Below are 27,328 nucleotides of genomic sequence, written 5' to 3'. Positions count from 1 at the left end.
TGGAATTGGACAACTTATATAACCAATCCAAGCTAGAGTTTATTAGAATAACTTTGTAGTCTTGATTTAACTTAGGTGAGAAAACCTTTCAACCTTATGAATCATTTTGTTAGAAAACACTTTCATAAAGAAACATGCATATCCTCATAGTTTCGTCTTTCATAATTCATAAATTTCATAATAATATTAAAAAAACTACAAATCATGGAATCATGCATGGGTTCATGTGAATTCGACTAAAAACAATGTAATTACTTCAATTCATGCATAATAGGGTAGAAAACAATCAATTGGATCATAATTAAAAGGAACCCATGAACATTTATTAAAACCCTAACCTTGATTTGGCAATCTAGATTTGTAAAATTGGAGAATTTAAGAAACCTATGGAGGAAAGGACTCCGTAGGTGAATACTAACATACCTTGATTTTACAAGCCCAAGAAGAATGGTGGATTGGAGACTTGATCTTGAAACTCTATATTCTTCTTCTTCTTCTTCAATAAACATTAGAGCAAGAAATTTTAGAGGATGAACTTGGTCTATTTTTGGGAATTTAGGAGAATAAGTTTGATAGGGTAATTTGGGGGTTTAAAATGTATATACAGGGCCTAGGATATAGAGCAAAATGACATAGTATTGGGTTAAAATAATTAGGAAAATACCTAAAAGCTCCTTTAAAAATAATTGTCAGATCCTATCTACGGTTAGTTCTACCTTCCGTAATTCCTTCGATGTACCATACTGGTCAATCATAGATGGGTAACTTGGACACTAAAACTCACCCACTTTTGATGGATCCCATGTACAGTTCATACGTCTTTCTACGGTCCATAAATGCCATCTGTAGATCCCAACTTTGACCCACAAAATTTCATTAGGTCTGGAACTCACCTAACGAGGCCTACCTACAACTCGCATATGGGATGACGAACCATCCTGGTGAGCCATAAAAAAGGTACTGGGACTTGACTTTTAAATCCAATTTTCCCACCACCTACAGTTTCCATTTATGACCCATAGGAGCACATATGGTCCGAAGATGTGACCTATAGACTTAGTCACCAACTAAAAATCTGTATTTTCCTTCTTTTCCAAATCTGATGTGTTACAATATCTCTCCTTTCGTCCTCGAATGGAACTCAAGAAATCATAAAGAGGGTAGGAACAAGATCTAACAACCAAACATGAATGCAATCACATAAATGCACATATTCAAGGAGGACGAATCAACTCTAAGCTAAAGCATGTCCAAAACATCATTTTATAAGGCGTATATAAACTCATACTGAAATGCACATAAAAATGGAGAATTCAATCAACTTAACTCATTTTCTCGAAAAGCAAGTTTTCATGAGAATGGATGCATGAGAAAACATGAGAATGACTAAGACACATGAAACCAAAAGAGGGAACTATGGTGGACTAAATACATCACTCTAGAGTCGGGATGGAGGGAAAGAGATGATGGTAGCGCGACATCATATCGGCCTTGGTCTCCCAAGTAGCCCCCTTAATTTACTTATTCTTCCAAAGAACCTTCAGAGAAGCAACTTCTTTGTTTCTCAACATTCAGACTTGCGGGTCTAAAATCTTAATCGAAACTTCTTCATAAGAAAGATTCTCCTTTATACCAAAGCTCTCCAATCGTACTATAGATATTGGATCACCAACACATTTCCTTAACAAGGAGACATGGAAAACTGGATGCACCGATGCTAAGACATTAGGCAATTCAAGTTCATAATCAACTTTACCAATACGCCTCAAAATTTGATATGGGCCCAAATAACGGGGGCTTCCCTTACATCCCAAATCTCATTACACCCTTCATGGATGAAATTTTGAAGTAGACCCAATCATCAAAATTCAATTTAAGATCTCTTCGTCTAACTTCGGCATAGGACTTTTGCAAACTTTGAGTAGTTTTCAACCTTTCTCTAATAAGATAAACTTTTTCTATTGCCTCATGTACCAACTCGGGACCTATCAAAGAAACTTCACCGCCTTCAAATCAACCTATAGGAAATTTACACATCCTTCGATAAAGACCCTCAAATAGAGACATACAAATACTGGAATGATAGTTATTATTATAAGCAAACTCAATCAAAGGTAAATGATCATCCCAATTACCCTTTAAATCAATCACAGAAGCTCTTAACATATCCTCCAAACTTTTAATAATATGGTCCCCTTACCCATTAGTTTAGGGATGAAAGGTTACACTAATATTAATACGAGTACCAAGACCCACATAGAAATATTTCCAAAACTGAGAAGTAAATTGGGTACAACGATCAAAGATAATTGAAATGGGAACTCCACAAAACTTAGCCATCTCCTTTAGATACAACTTAACATAGTCTTCTACCGAATAAGAAACCTTGACGGAAATTAAATAAGCCGACTTCTTCATACGGTCTACTATAAACTAAATCTAGTCATGTTGCCACCGGATGTGGGGTAAGCCAACATTAAACTCCATATTCAAATCTTCAAACTTCTAGGTAGGAATACTAATATCTTGGGACAAACCTCCCAACTTTTTATACTCGACTTTCACTTGTTGACCATTAGGACACTTAGTGACCAATTCGGTAGTATCCTTCTTCATCCCATTCTACAAATAGACCTCCCACAAGTGGCGGTACATCTTGGTGGCTCCAGGATGAATGGGATATTGAGAACTCTAGGCCTCTAATAATATTTTCTCCATCAAATAATCAACATTGGGAAAACACAAATGGCCCTGATATCAAAGAACTCCATCTCCCTCTTGGGAGAAAGCCTTTACGGACTTCTTAAGCATTGCTTCTTTCCATTATACCAAACTCAGGTCAAGAACATGCTTGCCTTTAACATCAAACACAAAGGATGATTCTAAACCATTTTGAATGGTAACACCACCTTTGATGGAGTCAACCTACCGAACACCTAATCAGTCTAATTTATGAACATCACGAACCAACTCTTTTTTATCTTCTTCCTCATAGTCAACACTACCCATTGATAGCTGACTATGAGCATTCGACACTACATTCACCTTACCGAGGTTATAGAGGACACTCATGTCGTAATCCTTTAGTAACTCAAGTCACCTCCTTTGGTGAAGATTCAGATCCATTTGCTTGAATACATATTGCAAACTTTTATGGAAGGTAAAGACATTAACATGAACACCATATAAGTAATGCCTCCAAATCATTAAGCCAAAAACAACCGCCACTAGCTCCAAATCATGGGTAGGATAGTTCTTTTTATGAATCTCAATTTACCTTGAAGCATAGGTAATAACCTTCCTATTCTGCATAAGGACACATCCTAACCCAATTCTTGAGGAATCACAATAAACAAAAAACCCATTGAACCCTTCAGGTAAAGTCAATATTGGAGCGCAGGTGAGTCTATCTTTCAACTTTTGAAAACTCTTTCCACACGCTTCCAACCATAAAAACTTAACCTTCTTTTGGATCAATATCATCACATAAGAGCAATCTTCAAAAAACATTCTATAATAACTAGTCCAACCCAAGAAACTTTGAATATCTGAAGGGGATAGAGGTATAGGACAACTCTATCCGCATCTGTCCTCTATGGATCTACCTCAATACATTTTCTAGAAACAATATGACCAAGAAAAGCCACAGATTTCAACAAAATCTCTTATTTACTAAACTTTGCAAAGAGTTGTTGGTTCTTGTGAACATGCAACACAATCCTCAAATGATAGGTATGTTCATCCTCACTCCTTTAATAAATAAAAATATCATTGATATACATAATCACAAATATATCAAGGTATTGTCTAAACACTCTATTCATTAAATCCATAAATGCGGCCAGAGCATTAGTCAAACAGAACAACATCACTAAAAACTCATAATGACCATACAGAGTCAAGAAAGTCGTCTTTAAAATGCCATGTTTCTTCACCCTCAATTGTTGGTAACATGACCAGAGTTCGATCATAGACAAGGAACTCTTCGTTTTGAGTTGATCATACCAGTCATCTATCCTTGGAAGAGGATTCTTATTCTTAATTGTAAACTTGTTCAATTGTCGGTAATAAAGACACATGCAAAGTGAACCATCCTTCTTATGAACAAACAAAATTGGAGCAGCTTATGGAAAGATACTCGGTCGGATTAAACCCTATCCAAAAAGGTCTTTCAATTGCTCTTTCAATTCCTTAAGTTATGATGGAGCCATTCGGTAAGGACGAATAGAGAAATGTTGTGTATCTAGGAGAAGGTCAATACAAAAGTCTATTTCCCTCTCGGGAGGAACACCGGGTAGATCATTGGGAAACACTTCCAGAAACTCATTAACAACGGGGTCAGACTAAAGAATAGGGGTTTTAGAATTCGTATCCCTAACCTGAACAAGATTGTATATGCAACCCTTAGAAATCATCTTTCTAGTTTTAGGACAAAAATCAAATGGACCCTTGGGCATATAATTTCCCCCTTTCAACTCTAGGATGGGTTCATTTGGAAACTGATACTTGACCACTCGGGTTCTACATTCAACGGAAGTATATCAAGAATGTAGCCAATCCATTCCTAGAATAACATCAAAATTTAACATATCAAGCTCTACTAGATCAACATGAGTTACTATATAGGATAAGGAGACATGATAGTTTCTTTAGACTTTCTAAGCCACAATAAATTCCCCAATAGGAGTAGAGACATAAAAAGGATCTAACAACACATCTTAAAGAACATCAAACCTCATAGCCACATATGTTATCACAAAAAGCAAGGTAGTATCGGGATCAAACAAAGCATATATATAAATATGGAAGACTATCAACATACTTGTAACTATATCAGGAGAACACTCTTGGTCATGACAAGTTTGAAGTGCATAAAATCTCTTTCGCTTTTGACATCCAGTAGAATCTAACGTAGGGTAAGGTTGAGCCTATTCAAAATTATCTCATTCATTTTTAGCAAATAAGGGACCATCTCTTATCTTATGTTCAGTGTTGCCAAAACCAAAACATGTATTGGAACTGACTAGATATTTTCCCTCATGCTTTCTTCCACATCTAGCACAAGTAGAAAATAAAGATCCATTACTATTTCCTCCTTAAGGTTTAGGGTTAGACACCCTATATTTGTTGAACTTAGTAACCAGAGCATTAAAGGAACCTTGACTGGAGGACCTTTGCAAAACACAAGCTCAAAACTTAGTTGCTGCTAGCAATTTTCCACAACTTCGAACACAAAAACATCACAAATTTATCAAAACACAAAATAGAGCCAACTTCCATACATTCTAACATTTATATGGTAGGTTTCTCTTCACACAAAAGGACTTTGCCCTCAAAGTAAAGAAATAAACACAAAAATGGGGCTGTAGGGAGGGGTCATACCTAAGGCGAACTAGGTGCCAGTAGTCGAAGCAGTGTCGGCACCCTTGTCAATGGGTGCACTCTCAGAGACCTACACTAGGTCAGGGTTAATGCTATCAACAGGGGTTGGTATCGTTCTACCAGAAGTGCCAGCTAACATCGCATTAGGCCTTTATTGCTCAAGTGTTGCTTCTTCCCTTACTAGTCTCGTGGACTTCTTGTGTGCTTTCTTGTGCCTCCTGCTTTCCTTCTTGGAGAGGTTTGTCGGTTTCTCCTGATCAGACTCCACAGTCTTCTACTTTCTCTTGCCATATTTGTCTTTGGGTACTTCACCCTAGAAGTTGTCAAGTGCCTCACTAGTGGGGGGCTTACTAAACAAGCTCATCAAGGACTCCAACACAACTAGATGGGGTACAGTAATTGTCTTCTTAGCCACTTTCGCAATCTCAGCTCGCATCTATGCCAACTAAACCTTCAACTCCACAGCATCTACTGAACTTGCAACTTGTAATTGATTTTACACATAAACCTCTAGACCGTCCATCCTATTTTTCAGCACGTCCAACGCTGTCCACATCTCATATTTTAACCGCTTCTCTGTAGCTAACACATCTTGCTGAACTACCTGAGGTAGTTTAAGTACAATTTGGTCGACTATGAAGCAAGTCTGCCTCTGATCTGCAACCATCCTTTCAAAAATCATAGTAGGTATGGTGACGAATGTACATGTAGCTTGGGTTGCTGACACTTGTGCTAGTGGTGCCCCCACAAATGGATGTGATGATCAACCCTTCTTTCTACTTCTCCCAACCTGTGGGATGGCAACTGGTGTATGTGGTACTACTGCCAATGGACCCACCACACTGACTTTTACACGAAAAAGATGGTTGGCCACATCTTTTATTTTTGAAGTTGCGGTGACCCTGGATGCTTCAACCCATTTATCCACCAATTTATTTTGTTGAATGTTGGCCTGCAAACAGAGTTTCTGTATCAAAAAGGAAAATGGAAAACCTGCTCTCTCATTTAGTGCTCTATCCCGCATTTCAGTGGTGATGATCCGACCCACATTTACTGGGTATCAACCCATGCGACTGGTAACCAATGATTCCAGCTATGGTGATAGTTTGTTATCATTAGCCGTGGGCTGCAACAGTGCACAAAATATTGCCCACCAGACGTTAGCAGGAAAACTAAGAGATGCCTTTGTGATCTGCACCTATGACCCTGACAGCCATGCTACAAACTCTCCCTCTAAGGCAATGTATCTTGCAAACAAACACATGATGCGCTCTAGCAAACTAGAATCCTTCATCTCTGTCTCATAGCTCACAACATGGTGTTTACCCTCAAATAATCCCACTATTGCTGGTGTTTTGTACTCCGAGCCATGTAGCATCCTGTTAATCAAGGTCTCAGAGATATTCATTGTCTGATTCCTCACCGAGACTATATCTAATGGTCCCCAAGTGGATACAACTATCTTCTATGCCCGCTTTGTTGTTTTAGTATCCGCAACAATTTCATGAGAGTGGTAACATAGAAGGTATAAAACTCTCTTGTTATATAGTGTGTGAATTCACTCGTGCATTGTTCATCCATTCAAACTCGTGCATTTGGAAGAGTCAGTAAAAATCAGGGAATGCTTGGATGTCTACCATCACTACTCTTGTTTCGAGTATAATGGGTCTCCTAATGAGTCCACAAATTGAACTCATTTAGGGCTATATTTTAATATAATTACTGTCCTCAAATGCATATTTTATCTTAATATCTAATGAAAACCCTCAATTTTCATGTATATGGAGTTTGAAGGAAAGCATGGACACTACTTAGCAAAAAAGGAAAAAAGGTAGCTGAAAAAACGAAGAAATGAAGATCTGAGAATCACTGAGCCCATTCGATGAGTCGTTAAAAGGTCTTATTCTCGCCTTTTGTTCTACTGTGCTGAACCCTGAAAGAAAGTTTAAATCGGTGGTGTAAAGAAGTACTATGTCACCCAATGATCCAAAACACGGCGATGTCGAAGGATAGAGCAAGACGACGATGAAACCTACCAAAGGGTGGATCACCGAGTTGATTAGCGATCTCGATTAATGACCCTAAATGATCCGCTGCAGCACAAATTTTTGAAAATTATAAATACACGTTGAGAGTTGTACCTTAATATGAGAATTTTAATATAGTAATTTTTAACATAGAATGCTGAGTTTTGAGTTTGGAGAGGGTTTTGAAGAACTTGAAGATCCAAAGGGTTGCAAATCCACGAATTTGGACTTGATTCTTGTGGAATCTTCACACTTTGCTTGTTTTGAGACTGAAATCTTCATACCCATTTGAATGCAAACTCATAATGGTATAAATTTCTCTCTCTCTTTTATAAGTCTAGCTAAAACCCTAATTCTTGGGGTCTAATTTTGTGAACATAGGTTAGATTATCTGTTGGGTCTTGCTTGTTGATGGTTTATTTGTTGTGCAAATGTGATTTCGTTTAGTAGTTGTGGTGGAACTTAATGAAATTTTAGTTGCAAATACTATTTAACCTTTGTGATTTCAGCTAGCTCGAGTGAGAGGTCGTAAAACTAAGACTACTAAATTGATGGCCGATGGAATTGGGTTGACATGAGGTTCAGCTCGAAAGAGTGAACCCTAGTCCTTCTCCCACACACTCAGCTTGAGAGAGTGAGTGGGCTAAGGCGGAGGCTTTTCTTCATGCGGCAACTCAATGTTCGAGAGAAATTGAGTTAATTCGGGGTAAGTTTCTCGAGAGAGAATTTACCCCCACTATAGTCTAGCCTTGTCACAAATATTCAACGTATTTATTTGCACCCTTGTATTCTTTGTGCAGTGCACTCGACGCACCGCCTAAGTAGTTGACCAACAGTAGCTGGAAGAGATATGCCACCTCGACAAACAAGAGCAAAAAATTTCAGGAAAAATACAAAGGCAATAGATCTTCCCAAAATTGATAATGCGGTCAAAATGCCTAGTTCCAGCAAGAAATCTATCCCTCGAGATCTCACTGTCCCTTCGTGAACTCATGGATTCTGCACAACTATACATTCCTTCTTGGCGACTCATTACTTGGACAATTTCAGAAAGCCAGTTGTCGTTTAAACTTCAGAAGTAGCTCCGAGGACTATTATTCAAGCTCAGGCTGACACATCGGGTACTTGTGCCCGAACAGATGGAGCGACTGTGTAGACAGGATTTTTCTCTACCTCCCTCTCTATCTTTCTTTATTCTAAATTCTGGATATTATGTTAATTGCATTTGAGGACAAATTGCTTTTATTTGTGGTGGGGTGAGGACCACCTTTGTGTGCTATTCGTGAATTATGTTTTGTTTATGTATTGGGGTTGTAAGCTATAAATGTGTTAAATACTGATTTCTATGGATGTTTGAGTTTGTGGCTCATTATATTTTAAATTGCAAAATGATTTTGACCCGTCCGAGAATTTTTGCCACCTCTCGTATGTTGAATGTGGCTGTTCTTTTGCAAAATTTGAGTCTCGGTTCAGTTCAATACCGATGACTTGAATAGTGCTCTAAATCGAACGAACATGAATGCACACCTACTATGATGCCAAATGAAGTTATAAAGACAATATGCGAACTCTTTGCATCTCATTATGAGTAGCCTAGTATCGAATTGAGTCTCAGGTGATGATCATTGTACACTAGAGAAAGTGTGTAGTCTTGTTTGACTTATAGTGCCAATGCCTAATTTGATGAGCTTACCTGTGAACTATGCATGATGGATCTTAGAATTTGCCCTGTTGGTCCGGTCCACTAAGTGATGCTATCTCTTGATATGATCTTAAGCAAGTTCTAAGAGTGTGAGCCAATTTGACATATATCTCTTGTGTGACCTACCTTGTGAGTGTGTGAACCACTTTTGAACACCCCTTGAGCTTTCCCTTTATTTGGAAGAAACTTGATGAAAACAATGACCTTTCTTTATCCATCACCCATAATCCTGAAGAAGTTGTGGTTAATTGAATAGCCAACTTAGGCCAAAAGCTTAAATTAGGAGTGTGGTTAAAAGATAAGGGCAAGTCAAGAAGTGCGTGGAAAGTCTCCACTTACCCATGGTTTTGAGAAAAATGGAACCCCTCCATATATATAAAAAAAAAGAAGAGAAAAGAGAAAGAAAAAGAAAAAGAATGAAAAATAAAGTTGTGGAATAAAGTACAAAAGAAATGAGGTTTCCAAACAATTCATGGAAAGTGAATAATAGGATGACTTATGAGCACGAAAGAAAATGATAAAGGAAGAGGAAAGGAAGTGTTCTGAGTACCACATTTCATGAGGATGAAAGTCATTGAGCATAAATGATCTTACCTTTGCACTCAGCCCCATTACAAGCCTTGAAAGGACCTTCTTGTTCTTGAGTGAGCTGAAGCAAGTGTTGATTGGAAAATACGGGCAAACCTATGGGTAAAATTATGCATTGTGTTCTTCTGTGTGAGTGTAAGAGTTGCATTTGATTCCGGAACTTTAAATGATTAAACCTTTGTGTGTGAATATGGAATCATTCCTTGTGTGATTTGAACACTTTGGTTGAGCTTGAATTTGCATTTGAAGCAAGTGTTGTGAGCATGAGATTCTTTGATATTAGTGAGTCACAACTTGAATCTTTGATTGCAAATTTGATCTTTGCATAAGTAAATTGAGTGTTGTTTTGTGCATTCATGATTGAGTCTTGTGTAGCACTTTCAAGATACCCTTTTTGAACGGCTGAACTTGAGTTTGCTTGAGGACAAGCAAAAGTTTAAGTTGAGGGTGTTGATGAGTCCACAAATTGGACTCATTTTGGGCTATATTTTGATAGAATTAGTGTCCTCAAATGCATATTTTATCTCAATATATGATGAAAACCCTTAAGTTTTATTTGTACTTCTTACCTACTAGATTCAGCTTCATTATCACTCTGAGTCGGTGAGGGGGTTGGCGAGTTTTGTGGAGCTGCAATCTTTCTTTGTGGCCCCATAGTACCTAAAAGAACAAAAAACGGGTTAAGAATTTGCACAACTGCAACGACGTACTAACGGGTACTCAGACTTTCCCTATGTTGATACAAGTAATGTCTTGCCTTAAGAATGTCATCACCCAATCTATCATTGGTAAGGGCCACATATTAATAATGAAAAGCCAACATCACTACAAAGAAATAAAATTCCAATTAATTTATTTTTTATTTTATTTATATAAGGAGATCAACACGGGTCGTGATATGTTCCACAGTCCGTGATGTCCCTTGTGAACATGAAACAGTATCAATTATTCATGAGGGAAGTGTACTGGTTATGATTCACGAAGGGCTTCACGGGACGTGGAGTGAACCACAAGTCGTTTGGGCCCTCGTGAACTTAGCCAGGGTCCCCTTCAATCTCCAAGTGTGGACCACGGGTGGTTTCACGGTCCGTGAATCCCCTCATGTAATGACACTTGGGCAAATTTTTTGGTTACATCTCACCTCATATGCTCACTATGCCGGATTTCATCAATTATGTCACGACCCAGAGGTACCCCGTACATTTAACAAGACATATAGAACCCCGAAAGGCACCATACAAGCCACTTGGCATATCGTAACATAAGCATAGAACAATAAAGAGAATAAAACGCATTTCAAGTTCAAAAATCTTTATAAAGGAAAGCGGAAGTCTAGACTTGTCTCATTATATCAATCTATTACAATATTGGAATCAAGTAGGGTCATAACCCATACAATGACAATCGTGAAAGGGAATACAAGAAAAAAACTACAAATGAAACACCCGTCCTCGAATCATGAGGACTCACCACAAGCTAGGAGAATAGTTGAATTCAAGCCTGAACCAAATGAAGATCACCTCAAACACCGGACCCTACATTTGTGAAAAATGTAGAAAAATATGGGTTAGTACAAAAATGCACTAAGTATGATAGCCATGCATGAAAACCTTAAAAACATGCTAAGAATGACAATTTAGTTGAATGCATGCATTTTACAAAGTTAAAGCATCATTTTGATGATAATGGAGAACTATAAGTCATAAGCATAATCAACTCATAAATCATTATATCATAAAAGGAACATATCATACATACCCTTAAAGAATATTTGTGCAATGAATGGATCAGATCTCATAATCCCACCCATACTAAATAAAGCTTCTTGAGTAACTATAGTTCATAACTCGTCTTCTTGTTCATACTATCATAATGGGGAATAAGCCTTAACCTAAATAGACCATGTGAGCTTACCATGGAATCCGGTGTCTACCCCACACCGAAAATGGGTTTTCCTACTTGCCTAAGGTAGAACCATACTCTTAGCTTAGGTGGATCAACTAGTTAACTACTTATGTGGGCACATAGTTTATGGGATAAAGAGATTGCTACTAGAAATCCAGACTCAACTAAGATAAAAAGTATCCATCTCATGAGATACATACTTAGGTAACCCGGATTCAACTAAGGTAGAAAGAACCCATTTGGAAAGCCGGACTCAACTACCGTATAAGCTTCCATCTCATATTCATATCCACTTAGTGCTAAGCATTAATTCCCATAGATTACATATTAAGTCTTGACTTAAGTTCATATTCATGGAAGAGTGTCTTGACACTCAATCCAACATAATTCATACTATAGCACATAGATTCAATAGGTGAGAATACCCTTTCAACCCTAGAATCGTCATATTGTGAGAAAACCTTCACATCATAGCATATTCATACATAAGTGTGTACATGAGGATAACCTTCCAACACACAACAACTAGATCATAATCATATTCACTTTACTCTAAAAGTGTTCTCAAAGCATATACATAAATCCCATAATCATACATAATTCATATATTTTGCCCTTCAAAGACCATATATCATATTCCATCAACATATCTAGAATTACTACATTAGACATGGATGATAACACAATTCAAATAGTTCAATTACTACATTAATAATTCTATCATATTCTACATGCATCAATCAACACCCACACTTTGAGATCCAAATTGGGAAAATAGGGGAGTACATGGATTCTTGGGAAAATAGGGGAATACATGGATCCGTGGATGGACCCACATGGTGGCATGCTGGTGAACCGTGGGTGAGTTTCTGGAGCTCACCTCAAAGGACCCTCATCCATGGCCCCCACCAATGGAGTGTGGACCCACTACAAGGTGTGGGTCCATTTCGTAGGTCACTACCAATTTTGGGCAGTTTTGCTAGAGTCCCCGTTGAACGACCCCTAGTTGGTCCTTGGGATTGGAACCTTGACGTTCTAACATGAAAACATCTATTTTAAGTACGGAGATTTATTCACGACTCTAACCCTCATGTCAAGCTCTAGTTTAACCTACTAGTTTTCCGTAGTGTTACAAATTATCAGCGTACAACCACAAATTTATGAATAAGTTTCGTACATGGATGCAACTATTCTATCGACTCCATCAAAACATTAACCATCTAGGAGCAATATTTGTATATTACCAACATACCCATATACAAACACCATTTCTTTTCCCAAATTCAACGATGGACCCATGTGGCATGCTGGTGAAGTTTGGGAGAGTTACTGGAGCTCACCTCAAGGTACCCTGACCCACGACCCCTACCCACTTGGCGTGGACCCCCGTACGACGTGTGCACCTCCCTATGGGTCGGGGTCCATTTCATGGGTAACTACAAGTTTTGGGCAATTTTACTACGGTCCCCCCTCAAGGACCCCTAGTTGGTCCTTGGTTTTGGTACCTTGACGTTCTAACACGAAAACATTTATTTAAAGTACGGGGAGTTATTCACGACTCTTACCCTCACGTCAATCTCTAGTTTAACCTACTAGTTTTCCGGAGTGTTACATTATCTCCTCCTTGGGAACATTCGTCCCCGAATGACAATCTGGGCACCTCACGAAAGTAAAGACTCAAAACTAGCAGCTCATCATACATGAAACATTAAAGTAATGCACAATTCGAAGGAGGAAACTTCAACTCCATCTCAAACATAATCAATGCAACATAACGGAGTAGGAACTACATTTAACAACCCATTATGCATGGAAACTCAACATTTCTCATAATCATTGGAAGAACTATCTTCTCTAACTAAAAGCATGCTCAACGCAATATCATAGAGCCAATATGCAATTACTCTCAAAAGCATATTAAAACATGTTCATCATTTTATCTCATGAAGTCAAACATGCAACTCATACTAAAGGAACAACAACATGAGGAACAGAAATCATGAAAACTCATTTTCTTACTAAACATGAATTTCATGAAGAACATGCATAACTTAAGCAAATCATGGAAAAACACAAATAACAAACATGACTCCCAAAACACTAAAACTCAAGAGGAGCTACTTACCTCAAGCTTGAATAGGAGCAGAAGGAAAGAGATGAGGGTATCGTGACTTCATATCGGCCTCGGCCTCCCAAGTAGAACCCTCAACTAGATGATTTCTCCATAACACCTTCACATAGGCTATCTACTTGTTTCTCAACCTTTTAACTTACTGGACTAGGACCTCTACCGGACCTCCTCATATGAAAGACTTTCGTCAACTTCCAACCCTTCTAAGGGAATAATGGATGCCAGATCTCCAATATGTTTTTTGAGCATGGAAACATGAAACACCTGATGCTCCGGTGCCAACTCATTTGGTAAATCTAAATCATAGGCAACTTTCCCAACAAATTTCAAAATTTGGTATGGGCCCACATACCAAAGACTGAGTTTTCCCTTCTTGCCAAACCTCATCACACCTTTCATTGGTGAAATTTTTAGATAGACCCAATCATTAACTTCAAATTCTTGATACCTTCTTCTAACATTGGCATAAGATTTTTGCCGACTTTGGACCGTCCTCAACCTCTCTCTAGTGACTTGTACTTTCACAATGGCCTCATAAATTAGTTCGGGACAAATTACAATAATTTTACCTACTTCAAACATACCAACTGGAGACCAATATCTCCTACCATACAACGCTTCAAAAGGACCCATACCGATACTTTAGTGATAGCTATTATTGTAGGCAAACTCTATTAATGGCAAGTGGTCATCCCAATTAACCTTGAAGTCTGTAACATATTCCCTTAACATATCCTCTAATGTTTGGATGGTACGCTCTGCTTGCCCATCTGTTTGGGGATGAAAAGTCGTGCTAAATTTAACATTAGTACAAAGCCCTTTTTGGAATGACTTCCCAAAATGAGAAGTAAATTGAGTACCCCGATCCGAAATAATAGATAAGGGAACCCCATGCAAGTTCAGTATTTCTCTTATAAATAGCTTGGCATAGTCTTTCACCGAAAAAGAAACCTTGACGGGAATAAAGTGGGCTGATTTTCTCATCCTATCTATAATAAGCCAAATAGAATCGTGTTGCCTTCGGGTGCGAGGAAAACCCACAGTAAAATACATATTCACCTCTTCCAACTTCCAAGTAGGAATTGGTATATCTTGGGATAAGCAGCCCGTCCTTTGATGCTCGGCCTTAACTTGTTGACAATTCAGACATTTGGCCACAAATCCCACAATATCTTTCTTCATTCCGTTCCACCAATAGACTTCCCCTAGATCATGGTACATCTTGGTGTCTCCTAGTTGAGTAGAATACTGAGAACTATGGGATTCTTCTAGAATTTGTCCCCTCAAACCATCAACATCCGTAACACATAACCACCTTTGGTACCTAAGCACCCTATCGCACCCTTGGGAGAAAGCCTTAACAGACTTCTTGATTACCAACTCTTTCAACTCAACTAATATAGGATCAAGGGCTTGTTTAGACTTTACATCCGTTACAAAGGACGATCGGAACCATTATGGACCATGACGCTACCCTTGGTGGAATACACTAGTTGAACACCTAACCGGGCCAACCTATGCACATCAAGAACTAATTCTTTCTTTTCATCCTCTACGTAAGCCACACTACCCATGGACAATCTACTAAGAATATCCATTACTACATTAGCTTTGTCGTGGTGATAAAGGACACTCATGTCATAGTCCTTCAATAATTCTAACCACCTCCTTTGGCGAATATTCAAGTCCTTTTTACTAAACACATATTGTAAGCTCTTGTGAACGGTAAACACATCAACATGCACCCTATTTAGATAATGCCTCCATATTTTTAAGGCAAACACAATCGCCGCTAACTCAAGATCATGGGTCAGATAATTATTCTCATGGACTTCAAGTTGTCTTGAGACATAAGCAATTACCTTACCAGTTTTCATAAGTACACATCCCAACCCAACTCTACAGACATCACAATACAACACAAAATCATATGTACCTTCCGGTAAGGTCAACAACGGACCAGAAGTAAGTTTATTTTTCAATCTCGAAAACTTTTCTCACAATCTTCCAACCACACAAACTTAGCCTTCTTTCGAATCAAATCCATCTAGGGAGAAGCAATGGAGGAAAACCCCTCAACAAACCTCATATAGTAACTGGCCAAACCCAAAAAGCTTTTAATATCAGAAGGAGACAAAGGTGTAGGCCGACTCTTGACCACATCCGTCTTCTTAGGATCTACCTCAATACCCTTGTTTGACACAATATGACCAAGGAATTCTACGGACCTTAACCAAAACTCACACTTCCTAAACTTTGCAAAAAGTTGATGCTCCTTAAGAACTTGCAACACAACCCTCTAATGGTCAACATGCTCATCCTCACTCCTTGAATAGATCAAAATATCATCGATAAACACTATCACAAACATGTCAAGATATTTTTGGAACACTCTATTCATTAAGTCCATGAACGCCGCCAGTGCAATAGTCAAACCAAAGGACATTACTACAAATCCATAGTGACCATATCAAGTTCGGAAGGCTGTCTTTGGAATATCAACCCCTACCCAAACGAAGATCAAATTTAGAGAAATAACTAGCTCCTTGAAGTTGGTCGAACAAGTCATTAATTCTTGGAAGGGGATATTTATTCTTGATGGTTACTTTATTCAATTGACGATAATCAATGCACATTCTAAGAAAATCATCATTCTTTCTAACAAAAAAAATCGGAGCACCCGATGGAGAGATACTGGGTTGAATAAAACCATTATCTAGTTGTATCCACTTTGGAGTACCTTGTAGGCAGTACGTGCACCCTCATGATTACCACCTACATGTGAGGAGTGACAGGCCTTTAAAATGTTGAGTATCTCAGCTTTAGGTACACACTACTTGATGATGTTATCAGCAAACACCCTATATAAATACAGTTCATCCCAGAAATACTTCCCCACATCATGAAGAAATTTCTTCCTTTGTTGGAATGTCAACCCTTCAGGCATCAACTCACTGACAAGAAAATTAGCAAAGTCAGCAAACCAAGGAAAGAGATCAAGAGTGGCGGATAATACATACTCATCTGGGAATGAGTCATTTATGTCTAACTCAATTTGTTCTTTCTTCTGTTCCTCCAACGTAGACATGTGATCATCAACTTGATTTTCCCAACCTCTTTTATCTTTGACTTCAAATTCAAATTCTTGAAGTAGTAGTACCGATCTTATCAATCTCGGCTTTGCATCTTTCTTCACCATTAAGTATCGCAGTGCTGCATGATCAGTGCGGACTATCACTCTAGTGCCCATCAAGTGTGCCCTGAACTCCTCAAATGCATATACCACAACAAGTAGTTCATGCTCAATAGCAATGTAATTATGTTGTGCTCCATTTAGCGATTTGATAGCATAGAAAATCGGGTGAAAGAGCTTGTTGCGCTTCTATCCGAACACAACTCCCAAAGTAGTACCACTAGACACATTAACTTAAATGGTTTCAACCAATCTAGACCAATGATCAGTGGGGCAGAGACTAGCTTTTTTTAATCACTCAAAATTTTGAGCATGCATCATTAAAGATAAACTTCACCTCTTTCTCCAAAAGCTTGCACAATGGGTGCGCAATTTTTGAAAAATCTTTGACGAATCTCCGACAGAATCCTGCGTGACCCAAAAACCTCTGAATACCTTTTACACAAATAGGTGGTGGTAGCTTTTCAATTACCTCAATATTTCCCTTGTCTACCTCCAGACCCTTCTATGACACCTTATGGCTTAGGACTATGCCTTCCTTCACCATGAAATGTCACTTCTCCTAGTTAAGCCTAAATTAGCATCCTTGTGTACGAAAGAAAGATATTTCGAGCCTGGGCACATCCCTTTGATAGCTTTGTTTGGTTGTTGCCTCCAAATCTCTTGCTCCTATTATGCTCAGCCTTAGTAGAAGTGGGTAGCGGCACTGGGTGGACGGTCTATCCGCCCTTAAGTGGTATTACCAGCCATTCTGGAGGAGCAATTGATTTAGTCTGTAGTGCCATGCTAAGATTCAACAAATAATCATCAAATGTGTCATCTACCACAGAGAAATCATCCATGAACAATTCAAAAGTGTCCTCTACCATGTCTGAGAAGATGGACATCATACACTTCTGGAATGTTGTTGGTGCATTACACAGTCCAAATGGCATGTGTTTGAACACAAAGGTACCATAAGGACATGTAAATGTGGTTTTCTCTTGATCTTCCGATGCAATTGATAGTTGGTTATACCCAGAGTATCCATGTAAGAAGCAGTACCAACCTTTACGAACCAAACTATCAAGCATCTGATCCATGAACGACATTGGGAAGTGTTAGTTCATGGTCCACTTGTTCAGCTCCATATAATCCATGCACACTCACCAACCTGTGACTGGTCTTTGTGAAATGAATTCATTCTTTGCATTAGCCACCACTGTCAAATCACTCTTTTTGGGCACACAGTACACTGGGTTAACCTAATGACTAACAGAATAGGGTACACCATCCCTGCATCCAACCACTCCAACCACTGTATTATTTCCCTTTTAACCATCTCTTGCATTGGTGGGTTTAACCTCTTCTTGTGCTCTATACTCGGGTTGCAGGCCTCCTCGAGTTGGATTTTATCAGTAAAAATACCCAGAGGTATTCCAATGATGTCAACAATAGTCCAACCAATCGCACTTTTGTACCTTGTCAAGACTTTAACTACCTCTTGCACTTGTTCATTATTAAGATATGCAGCCAAAATGACTGGCAATGTGTTATTAGTAACCAAAATGAAATACCTTAAGTGGTTGGGTAACTGTTTCAGCTCTAGTACAGGCAGTTCCTCAATAGATGGCTTTGCTGGAGGATTTGTCTTGTTTTCTAGGTCTAGGTCTAATTTCGTCGGAGGATACGAATGTGACCCCATTCCTTGCAGAGCATTTAGAGTCTCCACATAATCATCCCAGAGGTCTTCTTCAAAATTAATTAGGACGGCTGCCAATGTTTTAACAGCAAGCCTTTCCTTAATAGCAGCTTTCATCACTCCTCGATCAATTATCTCTACTGCGAACACCACATTCATGACTTGTAGTTGCTTCATAGACCTGCATATTTTAGAATTTACCTATTCATTGTTGAGCCTGAACTTCAGCTCTCCAATTTCAACATTAACTAAAGCTCAAACCATGCCAAAAAATGGCGTTCCCAACATTATGGGAACCTCAAAATCTACCTCGCAATCCATGATCACAAAGTCGATCGAAAAAATAAAGTTGTCCACTTATATGAGGACATCACATAAAATGACCACATTTCACTTGATTTCAAAATTTGATATGCTCAAATTACACCTCCCTACAGAAGTATAAGTGATCGTTATCAAATAAAGAACCCAACTTGTAGGTTGGGGTCGATCCCATGAGGAAAATGCTTTAGACTTTACTTTAACCAACAATTACATACAATTAGTCAAATTACTTCAAGAAACATGTAATTAAAGGGGGGGTTCTGTTTGTGTGAAACAAATAGTAAGAATTTAATAAGTAATCAATAAACAAAACTAAATTTTGGTTGTTATCAAGATTAGAGAAATAACTAGGGTATACGTGTTCCCCACAAGCTCATAACGCAGTAATCTTAGTAATAGCTATCATTTCCTAGTGTACTACATGCAAAGTGATAAGTTAGGTATCTCTATATCCTTGGTACGGCATCTAGAGAATTTCACCTCGCTCCTTGGTCCAACTACGTGTGTATAATTTACTAACCCTTACCTCTACCTCATATTAGACATCATAATCGATATTTGGCTTAGTTATTACTTCTCACCAATCGACACTAGCCTATTAGATAGTATCACACTAAATCTATGTTGATAATTATTTTCTTCTTGATTACCTCCTTGGTCCGACAAGTAGCAACAAGGCGAGTTCTAATGCGTGCACTCGTTAAAAGGACTTCTAACCGAAAAAATTATCAATGCATGCAAAACACTATTCAAGAATTGCTTATTTACTATTCATACATTGTTAATCGCTCATGGTTCCCACAACCCTAGTTGTGGATTTAGTTACCATATTAGCAAGAACACAATTCATAGTTTTAGATAAAGAAATCATGAACTTACGTAAAAAAAGAATAAAAAAGCCAGAAATTCAACATGAATTGCAAAGCCAAAATCTTCAAAACGAACTTAGGAAATCAACAATTGTTAGGTTTTCCAATTAATCTCCCAAGTCACAAAGTAAAACTAGAATAATAATGTCTAACCCCTTAAAAAAAGTTTACATGCCCTATTTATATAAAACAAATCCTAAATTAAAAGGGAAACAAATTAATGAAAGTTTGTTCAGGCACGCTTCTTCATTCCAAGAGACTAACTTATGGACCGTCAACGGATCTACGGTCCGTAAGTCCCTTCCGTCAGCTAGGACTTAGAAAATATTTCAGCTTCCATAAAATTAGATTCTCTGAAGCAAACGACGGACTTGCAGTATGGATCGTATATCGATCTACGGTCCGTCAATCCCCTCTGTAGCTCCACACTTAGAATCTACAAAAATCAGGTACTGGAACCATCGCAGTATCAAACTACGGATCAATTAGTATGGTCCATAGATCAATCTACGGACCGTCAATGTCCACCGTGGTTCCACACTTGGTTAGATTTCCCTGATTTGTTTTCCATACCTTGCCTGTTGATCTATGGTCATCACCTACAGACCGTCAATGGACCTACGGTCCGTAGATCACCTCCGTGAATGCCCTTTTTCTACATTTCTTTCAGCTATCTCTATACTTCCTCGCCTGAACATCTTTCCTGCAAAATAGTGTCAAGTACTGCTTTATTGTTATCATCCTGTCCTCGATAGAAATATTCTTTCAGTGACTTAACATCAATACGAAGATTTGGAACACCTCTTAGGAATGCAGTGAATCTGTCCCAAGAGCTGCTCACAGACTCTCCAAGTAATGCTACAAAATTGTTGACCCTATCTTTAAGATTCAGTTTCTTGGACACTGGATAGTACTTCGCTCGAAACACATCCACCAGTTGGTCCCATGTGAATATTGAGTTATAAGGAAGCTTAGTGAACCATACTGCAGCATCGCCTGTCAGTGACAGAGGAAACACTCGTAATCCAATGACATCCATATCCAAGTCTGGTCTACCTAAACAGCTTTTGCAAACCACCCTTAGCTTAGCTAAGTGAGCATGTGGATCCTCCGATGGCGATCCTGAGAATAAGCCTTTTGCTGTAAGCATCTGCATCAGACTACTAGTCACCACAAATGTGTGCCCTGGAGGTAGAGGAGGTAGGACAATAAGTCAATCAGAGTATGCTATATTGATGTTGCCCCGATAGTTGTCATGTTGTCATGGGCATGGTGGACCATTCACCCGCACTGCATCTCCTAATTGATTTTCAGCTAGAACCCGGTTTTCCTCACCAGCTACTCTTGGCTGTTGTAACTCAACCACATCACCAAGATTTACTCCGATAGGATTAACTTGAAGTCCTTGGTTGTTCATTCTTCGCAAAGTTCTGTTCAACTCTGAATCGTACGGAGTAAGTGGTTCGCCCTTGCTCCGTGTATTCGGTATACACTAGAGTCAGAATAAGATAGAGACAAAAAGAAAAAGAAAAAGAAAAAGTAAAATTATGAAATATTTGACTAAAGTTCAATAATGTAGTTAAAATAAGTCTAAAAGTCAATTTCTCTAGCAGCTGCGCCAAAATTTGATACCCTCAAACTACACCTCCCTACAGAGGTATAAACGATTGTTATCAAGTAAAGAACCAACCTTGTAGGTTGGGGTCGATCCCACGAGGAAAATAGTTTAGACTTTACTTTAACCACCAATTATATTCAATTAGTCAAATTTCTTCTAGAAACATGTAATTAAAGGGGGGTTTTGTTTGTGTGAAACAAATAGTAAGAATTTAATAAGTAATCAGTATTCAAAACTAAATTTTGGTTGTTATAAAGATGAGAGAAATAACTAGGGTATACGTGTCCCCCACAAGCTCATAACGCAGTAATCCTAGTAATAACTATACTTTCCTAGTGTACTACAAGCAAAGTGATAAGTTAGGTATCTCTAAATCCTTGGTCCGGCATCTATAGTATTTCACCTCGCACCTTGGTCTGGTTACATGGGTATAATTTACTAACCCTTACCTCTACCTCATATTAGACATCATAATCAATGTTTGGCTTAGTTATTACTTCGCACCAATCGACACTAGCCTATTAGATAGTATCACACTAAATCTATGTTGATAATTATTTTCTTGTTCATTACCTCCTTGGTCCGACAAGTAGCAACAAGGCGAGTTCTAATGCGTGCACTCGTTAAAAGGACTTCTAACCGAAAAAATTATCAATGCTTGCAAAACACTATTCAAGAATTGCTTATTTACTATTCATACATTGTTAATCTCTCATGGTTCCCACAACCCTAGTTGTGGATTTAGTTACCCATATTAGCAAGAACACAATTCATAGTTTTAGATAAAGAAATCATGAACTTACGTAAAAAAAGAATAAAAAAGCCAGAAATTCAACATGAATTGCAAAGCCAAAATCTTCAAAACGAACTTAGGAAATCAACAATTGTTAGGTTTTCCAATTAATCTCCCAAGTCACAAAGTAAAACTAGAATAATAATGTCTAATCCCTAAACACAAGTTTATATGCCCTATTTATATAAAACAAATCCTAAATTAAAAGGGAAACAAATTAATGAAAGTTTGTTCAGGCACGCGTCTTCATACCACGAAACTAACTTATGGACCGTAAATGGATCTACTGTCCGTAACTCCCTTCCGTTAGCCAAGACTTAGAAAATATTTCAGCTTCCAAAAAATTAGCTTCTCTGAAGCAAACGACAGACTTGCAGTACGGACAGTAGATCGATCTATGGTCCGTCAATCCCCTCCGTAGCTCCACACTTAGAATCTGCAAAAATCAGGTACTGGAACCGTCGTAGTATCAATCTACGGATCTATTAGTATAGTCCATAGATCAATCTACAGACCGTCAATGTCCACCGTGGTTCCACACTTGGTCAGATTTCCCTGATTTGTTTTCCATACCTTGCCTGTTGATCTATGGTCATCACCTACGGACTGTCAATGGACCTACGGTCCGTAGATCACCTCCGTGAATGCCCTTTTTCTACATTTCTTTCAGCTATCTCTATACTTCCTCGCCTGAACATCTTTCCTGCAAAATACGATAAAAACCAATACAAAAAGGCCCTAGACACACACAACTTGTAAGTGAAATGTATTAGAAATACCGTAAACTCATGGTATATCAATACCCTCAACTTAAATTCTTTGTATGTCCTCAAGCGACGCACTACGACTCTAAACGACACTTGTGTAGAAGCAAGCAAGCCCAAGCAATCACATGTCTCTCTACCCCCCTCACTTTGCAGGTGCAACTTCGTTCTCTAAGACTCGACAAGCTAATCCATGCAACTCAAACCATGACACAGATCGACCAACTGACACACAACATACACCTTCTCACTGTCACCAAGGTACCAACATTTTGACAATGTAACTAGTGCCCTTACTTCAAACGAAATCCCCTTTTCTCAAAAAATGAATGTCATTCATGGTACAAGGATTTATTCAACACGCACGCTTAGAAGTACTTTTAAATACAGTTAGTGCTTAATGCCATAAGCTTGCCCTTTTTTCGCTGCTTAGACTCTCCAAACTAGACTCTAGGATCACTATAGGACTTTATTGGCTTGTAACGTAGGCTCAGAGTCTCGTGTGGTACATTTGGGTACTACTTAGTGACTATCTGCCCTCCTTGACATGACACTAGGCTTTTAACCTCTTTTTGCCCTATTTCTGTCATACTATCGCTTTACCTTCTTTCCCTTAATTTTCTTCAACCACAGATGCGACTTTAGACTATGTAGCTCTTTTTACTTTTATTTTATTTTTTTTTAGCTTTCAACAAGTCAAATCCTTTCCTCACGTTTTCTTTCTTTTTTCACATCACACTTTTCATACCCATTTTTCTTTCAGTTTCCTCTTTCATAGCCACCCTCAACTTATGGATTTTCCGTTAGTTGAGGTGCACAATACCCGATGTCGGGTCAGGGCCAAGATTGAAGTTACTTTTTTTTACATTAGCCACCCTCAACTTAGGCTTTTGTCCTAAGTCGAAGTGCACATATCAAAGGAGGGACCGGGGCCAATATAGTAGATTATGGGAAAGTGAGTTCGGGGTTTGGAAAGAAATGGTTTACTTTTAGACTCAAAGTTGGATCAAAGGGAGTAGTTATTTCATTTGGTTGGATCCTTATTTTAGGCGATTTGTGGACTTTTCAGAACAATGGCCTATGATCACTTCCTAACCTCTAGATTGAATTGTCTTAGCAGGACTAACTGGGCAAGTTCTAGTTTTGCACAAAAACTGTTTGAACACTCAACGATTCTCACCCACTCTTGGCATATAGTTTCATTATCAGATTATCATATTACCCAGTTCAAGTTTCAGCTCAAGTCATGCCATCGAGTTGATTTGTTATTATGTCATACTAAGAGCCAACACATTCAACTAATCGTAGACTACAGCTTCTAGCATACATCCCAAAATCTGACAGGTATCATTTTTCAAAAGCCATCATGTTTTTTTCTTTATCATGCTTCTACACATACAATCCTAAGACATGCCGGTTCAACAAAAATCAAACAGTCTCTTGGGGAAAAAGAACACAGGCAAGAAAACCCCAAGAGAGGATTCATGAGTTGGGTTATTCAAACTTCACCCTATCACTCACAATCCATTTTCCGTGCAAGATCCTTGGGCATTTGGTCGGAAACCCCCGGTCTGATCATTCACAGCATAAGCATCCTCTTCATAGTAACACTCGTCAACTGGTGGTAGAGTTCTTGTTCAGTAGTTCATAGCATTTACCTTTTATGCTCCTCCGCTCACATGATTCAATACCAACCCCAACTCTGTCCTCATTTGGGCCATCTCCTCACAAATATCATCTGCAGAGTTGATAGTTGTATTATGACCTCCTAGTGCTCCATGTTTTATTGTTACGAGAGATCCTCCCCACTTTTTCATCAATCTGTGCATATGTACAATCACAATATGAATCTCCAGCAATAGTGTCAAGTACTGCTTTATTTATATCATCCTGTCCTCGATAGAAATATTCTTTCAGTGACTTATCACCAATACAAAGATTTGGAACACCTCTTACGAATGCAGTGAATTTGTCCCAAGAGCTGCTCACAGACTCTCCAAGTAATGCTACAAAATTGTTGACCCTATCTTTAAGATTGAGTTTCTTGGACACTGGATAGTTTTTCGCTCGAAACACATCCACCAGTTGGTCCCATGTAAATATTGAGTTATAAGGAAGCTTAGTGAACCATACTGCAGCATCGCCTGTCAGTGACAGAGGAAACACTCGTAATCCAATGACATCCATATCCAGGTCTGGTCTACCTAAACAGCTTTTGCAAACCACCCTTAGCTTAGCTAAGTGAGCATGTGGATCCTCCGATGGCGATCCTGAGAATAAGCCTTTTGCTGTAAGCATCTGCATCAGACTACTAGTCACCACAAATGTGTGCCCTGGAGGTAGAGGAGGTAGGACAATAAGTCAATCAGAGTATGCTATATTGATGTTGCCCCGATAGTTGTCATGTTGTCATGGGCATGGTGGACCATTCACCCGCACTGCATCTCCCAATTGATTTTCAGCTAGAACCCAGTTTTCCTCACCAGCTACTCTTGGCTGTTGTAACTCAACCGCATCACCAAGATTTACTCCGATAGGATTAACTTGAAGTCCTTGGTTGTTCATTCTTCGCAAAGTTCTGTTCAACTCTGAATCGTACGGAGTAAGTGGTTCGCCCTTGCTCCATGTATTCGGCATACACTAGAGTCAGAATCTGATAGAGACAAAAAGAAAAAGAAAAATAAAGCGTAAAATTAGGAAATATTTGACTAACGTTCAATAATGTAGTTAAAATAAGTATAAAAGTCAATTTCTCTAGCAGCGGCGCCAAAATTTGATACACTCAAATTACACCTCCCTACAGAAGTATAAACGATTGTTATCAAGTAAAGAACCAACCTTGTAGGTTGAGGTCGATCCCATGAGGAAAATGGTTTAGACTTTACTTTAACCACCAATTATATTCAATTAGTCAAATTACTTCCATAAACAGGTAATTAAAGGGGGATTTTGTTTGTGTGAAACAAATAGTAAGAATTTAATAAGTAATCAGTAATCAAAACTAAATTTTGGTTGTTATCAAGATGAGAGAAATAACTAGGGTATACGTGTCCCCCACAAACTCATAACGCAGTAATCCTACATGCAAAGTGATAAGTTAGGTATCTATAAATCCTTGGTCCGGCATCTACAGTATTTCACCTCGCACCTTGGTCTGGTTACATGTGTATAATTTACTAACCATTACCTCTACCTCATATTAGACATCATAATCGATGTTTGGCTTAGTTATTACTTCGCACCAATCGACACTAGCCTATTAGATAGTATCACGCTAAATCTATGTTGATAATTATTTTCTTGTTCATTACCTCCTTGGTCGGACAAGTAGCAACAAGGCGAGTTCTAATGCGTGCACTCGTTAAAAGGACTTCTAATCGAAAAAATTATCAATGCATGCAAAACACTATTTAAGAATTGCTTATTTACTATTCATACATTGTTAATCGCTCATGGTTCCCACAACCCTAGTTGTGGATTTAGTTACCCATATTAGCAAGAACAAAATTCATAGTTTTAGATAAAGAAATCATGAACTTACGTAAAAAAATAATAAAAAACCCAGTATATCAACACCCTCAACTTAAATTCGTTGTTTGCCCTCAAGCGACGCACTACGGCTCTAAATGACACTTGTGTAGAAGCAAGCATTTCAGGCCCAAGCAATCACACAACTCTATACCCCCCTCACTTTTCAGGTGCAACTTCGTTCTCTAAGACTCGACAAGCTAATCCCTGCAGCTCAAACCATGACACAGATCGACCAACTGACACACAACATACAACTTCTCACTGTCACCAAGGTACCAACTTTTCGATAATGTAACTAGTGCCCTTACTTCAAACGAAACCCCCTTTTCACAAAAAATGAATGTCGTTCATGGTACAAGGATTTATTCAACACTCACGCTCAGAAGTACTTTTAAATACAGTTAGTGCTTAATGCCATATGCTTGCCCTTATTTTCACTGCTTAGACTCTCCAAACTAGACTCTAAGATCACTATAGGACTTTATTGGCTTGTAACGTAGGCTCAGGGTCAGGTGTGGTACATTTGGGTACTGCTTAGTAACTTTCTGCCCTCCTTGACATGACACTACGCTTTTAACCTCTTTTCACCTATTTCTGTCATACTATCGCTTTACCTTCTTTCCTTTAATTTTCATCAACCACGGATGCGACTCTACACTTTGTAGCTCTTTTTAGTTTTATATTAACTTTCTTTTAGCTTTCAACAAGTCACATCCTTTCCTCATGTTTTGTTTCTTTTTTCACATCACTCTTTTCATACCCATTTTTCTTTTAGTTTCCTCTTTCATAGCCACCCTCAACTTATGAATTTTCTGTTAGT

At 38.5% G+C, this 27,328-nt stretch overlaps 1 protein-coding gene across 1 annotated transcript in view; it reads right to left on the bottom strand.

Moving 5' to 3' along the window:
- The window catches only part of LOC125865145 (probable protein phosphatase 2C 10), an 878,192-nt gene that overhangs the window by 825,226 nt on the left and 25,638 nt on the right, over window positions 1-27,328 (bottom strand). The gene's annotated exons all lie outside the window — the stretch shown is intronic.

Source organism: Solanum stenotomum, chromosome 5 (genome assembly GCF_019186545.1).
Source record: "Solanum stenotomum isolate F172 chromosome 5, ASM1918654v1, whole genome shotgun sequence".
NCBI classification, from domain to species: Eukaryota; Viridiplantae; Streptophyta; class Magnoliopsida; order Solanales; family Solanaceae; genus Solanum; species Solanum stenotomum.
Note: the sequence above shows the minus strand (reverse complement) of the source record. Positions and strands in the feature narration are given on the sequence as shown.